The sequence below is a fragment of the Abrus precatorius genome, unplaced genomic scaffold, assembly GCF_003935025.1.
Source record: "Abrus precatorius isolate BTA unplaced genomic scaffold, Abrus_2018 Scaffold5, whole genome shotgun sequence".
Classification (NCBI taxonomy): Eukaryota; Viridiplantae; Streptophyta; class Magnoliopsida; order Fabales; family Fabaceae; genus Abrus; species Abrus precatorius.
Window position 1 is genome coordinate 8,173,015 of NW_020874395.1, and position 5,243 is coordinate 8,178,257.

The following is a 5,243-nucleotide window of genomic DNA, read 5'->3' on the forward strand; positions in this document are numbered from 1 at the left end:
TTTGTAATTGCCATTCTGCATATTTTTACATGATTTTACAATTCTGCAACTGCTAGATTTAAGTTTCTATATGCTTTTACTGATAGATTTTGCATGATTTCTATTGTGCATTTCCGAATATCAATTGTAGTCTAATTTTGTTTTAATCTGATTTGTATATGCGTGGTAAAAACAAGAATAAATCAATTCAGGTCTTTGATCCTGACATAGACATAACTTTGAGAAGATTGAGAAAAGAGTCTAGAGCAGAAAAAGTCATAGGGAGTGATAGTGAATTAGAAACTGTCTATTCTCCAGAATTTCAGAGTAATCCTAGAGTGAAAACAACATCTACACCTTTGAGACAACCAAATCCAGCAATAGAAATGGCAGAGCAAAACAGAATTAGAACATTAGGGGACTATGCTATTCCTAACATGCAAGGTTTTAACTCTTCTATAATTAGGCCAAATATTCAAGCCAACCATTTTGAGATTAAACCTGCCCTACTAATTTAGTCCAACAGGATCAGTTTTCTGGAGGAAATTCTGATGATCCTAACTTACATTTTCAAATTTTCTGCAGCTATGTGACACCATAAGAATGAATGGAGTTAGTGAAGAAGCTATCAGATTGAGACTATTTCCTTTTTCCTTGAGAGATAGAGCAAAATGTTGGTTACAAGCTCAACCACAAAGAAGCATCACAACCTGGACAGAACTTGTGAATAAGTTTCTAACTAAGTACTTCCCTCCATCCGAAGCTGCTAAGTTGAGAGGAGAAATTACATCCTTTGTGCAGCAAGAAGGAGAATCATTGTATGAAGCTTGGGAAAGATACAAAGAATTACTTAGAAGGTGTCCACATCATTGTATCCCAGATTGGATGCAATTGGAAACTTTTTATAATGGGATGAATGCAGCAACAAGAACAATGGTTGATGCTGCTGCTGGAGGTTCATTAAATACAAAGTCCTTGGAAGAAGCTCAGAGAATTATTGAGATGATGGCATCTTCAATGTATCAGAATTCAAACTCAAGAAATCAAGGAAGAAACTCTGGTCATGAAGCTAAGGTTCTGGAAACTTTTCTTGCACAAAATCAGCTACAAAATCAAATGTTTTCAGAACAATTAGCTGCCTTAACACAACAAATCAGTAATCTGCAAATAGGGAGTATGCCTACCAGTCAGCTAAGTTGTGATTTTTGTGGAGGAAACCATGTAAATGGTGCATGCGAGGCATCTACAAGTGAACCACATGAACAAGTGAATTATATGAATAATTTTCAGAGACAACAGCCATCATATCCCCCTGGATTTCAATTTTTGAATAATAAAACTCAGCAGTATTCTAATTGAAATAATCAGTATTCTGCTGCAAAGAATTCTAACTCAAATTTTTCTTTTTCTAATGCAGGACCAGCAACACAACAACCTTATTTTCAGAGGAATTCATCCACTCAACCTCAAGGAAATCAGAAATTTTCCAAGCCTATGAATGAGAGGTTAACTGAGATGGAAGAAACTATGCTGCAGTTCATGAAGGTGACTCAAACAAGCTTCAAGAACCAAGAAGCTTCCATGAAGAAACTAGAAACACAAATCGGACAATTAGCTGAACAAATATCCAGTAGGGATGAAGGAAGATTTCCAAGCAATACAGTAATCAATCCTAAAGAGCAATGTCAAGCCATAACTACAAGGAGTGGAGCTGTAATTGCAAGTCCTAAACCAGCAGAAAAGAAAGTAAATGATGCAGCAGAGAGAAAAATTGAACAAGATCTGCAACAAGGAAATTTTAAGCTATTGAAGAAAGACCATTCAAAAGAAAAAGTAGATGTTCGTATGAATTCTGAGAGGAAAACCAAAAAGCAACTCTTTGAGGAAGCTTGTAAGCCAATAGATCCAGAAAAATACAAGAGGCTGCCCTATCCTCAAAGAGTCCAAAATCCTAAACAAGAGGAACAATTTGAAAGGATTATGAATGTCTTTAAGAAATTACAGATTAACATTCCTTTTGCAGAAGCTTTGGAGCAAATGCCTTCATATGAAAAGTTTATGAAAGAACTACTTTCCAGAAAAAGGAAACTAGAGCATGATAAAACAGTACCTTTGACAGAGGAGTGCAGTGCCATTCTCAAGAGAAAGCTTCCTCAAAAGTTGAAAGATCCTGGATCATTTAGCATTCCTTGTGAAATAGGAAACTGCACTGCGGGAAGAGCATTGTGTGACTTGGGAGCAAGCATAAATCTGATGCTATTGGCTGTTCTGCAGAAACTTGGGATAGAGGAAGTGAAGCCCACCAACATTACACTGCAACTAGTTGATTGATCATACACTTATCCATATGGAGTTGTTGAAGATTTATTAGTTAAAGTTGATAAGTTCATTTTTCCTGCAGATTTTGTAATTCTGGACATGGAAGTGGATTCCAACATTCCTTTGATAATAGGAAGGCCATTTCTTGCAACTGGAAGAGCCTTAATAGATGTGCAGAAAGGTGAACTTATGTTTCGAGTTCAAAATGAGAAGGTAGTGTTTAATGTGTTTGAAGCTTTAAAATATCCAATTGAAGATAGTACATGTATGAAGGTAGATATACTGAATGCTTTTATTACACAACGCCATATTAATGAAATTGATGAACTTGCTGTGTTAGACGAAATAATATCTGCAAGGAATAACAAATCTGAACTTCTGCATGAAGAATACATCATGGAAGTGCAGCAGCAATTAGAGGTTCTGCCAATTCAAAAATCTGCAGAAAATTCAGTGAAGGAGAACCTAGAAAAGGATGATAAAGAAGAGGAAAAGCAAAAGCTAGAGCTGAAACAACTTCCTTCCCACCTGCGGTATGCATTTCTGGATGAGAAACATGAAAATCCAGTCATCATCAATAATGAACTTAAGGAAGAACAAGAGGAAAAATTGCTGAGAATTTTGAGAGAACACAAATCTGCAATTGGATGGAGTATTGCAGATTTGAAAGGTATAAATCCTTCATTTTGTAAGCACGGAATTTTATTTGAAGAGAATTTTAAGCTTGTTGTGCAGCCACAAAGGAGGTTAAACCCAGCCATGAAAGAGGTAGTTAAAAAGGAGGTCATGAAGCTGTTAGATGCAGGAATAATATACCCTATTTCTGACAGCAATTGGGTAAGTCCAGTCCAAGTTGTTCCAAAGAAAGATGGTATGATAGTTGTACCTAATGAAAAGAATGAACTTGTCCCTACTAGGACTGTGACTGGATGGAGAATGTGCATAGACTATAGGAAGTTAAATGATGCAACCAGAAAAGACCATTTCCCACTACCATTTGCTGATCAAATGCTAGAAAGACTTGTTGGACATTCATTTTACAATGGCGTTACATGCTTCAATCACACACATTTCATTCACGCATGCAATAATCATGCTTACACATACCACACGGCCCACATTGCATTCAAATACATGGCACTAGGCCCACATTCATTTCACATTACACGGCACACAACCAATATTTATCAATATTACATGACCCTCGGGCTCACATTTGTTCACAATATATGGCACATAGACTTCATTTATTCACAACCATATTAATTCATCAATCAAAGGCAATCCATAACACACAATCACCCACACAGGGTCTAACTATTCCAGCACACATCACATTACACACTAATTTCCATCAAACACATAATTCCTACTCTCTATCTCAGCCACATTGCATTAATCAACAAAACACACAAGAATTATAATGCATTAAGATAGGGTAGAGTCCCCCCCTTACCTTGGATTGAAGACCCATGCCCGAACTCAACCACAGAAATGCTCCCCACACGACTTTCGGCCTAAACAGATGGAAGAATTCCATGAAAACCTTGAAAAATACCAAGAACAGAGAAAGGAAAGGAAAAATGAAAACTCTAACTGTTTAAAACTCACCTCCAAGCATTCTCCACACAAATTCGAGCTCCAATCTCACTCCCAAGCGGCTTTAGAGGCAATTAATAGGTGGAATAGGGTTTGGGAGTGAGAGAATCGAAGGGATTTTGAAGGGAGAGGGAGAAATTACTCTCCCCGTACCCTAGCCCCTTTAAATCCTTTTCTGGTCGCGACATTCTCGCAACAGCGAGACCTCGCAAAGCGACACGCCCTCTCGCTACAGTGAAAAAACTAAAGAAAACTGCACTCTGGTTTCTGCAGAATTTCGCTACAGCGAGACTGCACCAAAAAATGCACCCCAAATTGTTGCTTTGTTGCTACAGTGAGACATCTCTCGTTACAACGAGAAGTTGACAATTCTGGTCCTTCCTCCCAGGGCCTTCTCGCTACAGCGAGAATCCTCTTGCTGCAGCGAGAACAGCCCAGTATCTTGCCCTATACTTAGGCACTTAGCCCATTTCGGCTCAACTAGTCATATATACACATATCCATGTAATTAATACACATAAAAAATTATTTTCAAATAAATCAATACACACACACACACACACACACATATATATATATATATATATATGAATAATAATAATAATTAATATTACCAAATATCGGGGTGTTACACTTCGAAGCACGACCATGCTCATTTCTGATGCATGCCTCTGCTTCTTGAAGCATCGCCGTGCTTCCTGATGCATGGCCGTGCTTACAATACGCAAGGCCATGCTTCCATTATGCAAGGCTGTGCTTCGTTGAAGCATGGTCGTGTTTGTTCTTGATGCGTGGCCCTGCTCATTGATATATGGCCCTGCTCATATTACAGATTCAAAACCTAACATTTCTAGCTTCCAAAACCTTAGGGTTTTCTATTATTGAATCTAAAACAATTATTTAACATAAAAATTATGTCAATCCATTATATAATATATCTAGGGTTCATGTAATTTGGGAAAAACTTTAATGGAGAGCCAATCTCTCTTGGAGAATCAACGAAATTTACAACCTTGCTCTAATATCAACTGTTAAAATTTTCTTAATCCATTATGTAATTTCTATTATGCAATGACTATTATGAAATTACCATTTCCTATTAGATATTGAATTACGTTGTTCTCACAATACAATACATAGTTCTCATACAATTAAGGATTTAGAGAACAATAACCTGAATCCATTGTTCCTCGATGTTACCTGTCTCTTAGATGTCATTGATCCCTTTGTATCTTCCTCAACTCTTCCTTCCTCTTTTAGTTCCTCTCGGATGGTTGAGAGGAAATTTATTTCTTGCGATTACTGTGTTAGAGACCGTGAAAATGATAGAAAATAGAGAATGTTGT

General features: G+C 37.2%; 1 non-coding gene across 1 annotated transcript; it reads right to left on the reverse strand.

Moving 5' to 3' along the window:
- Positions 1 to 747: 747 nt before the first annotated feature.
- On the reverse strand, positions 748 to 854 carry LOC113868210. Its single transcript, XR_003505237.1, has one exon. It is a non-coding gene; the product is annotated as a small nucleolar RNA R71 (small nucleolar RNA).
- Positions 855 to 5,243: the final 4,389 nt, after the last annotated feature.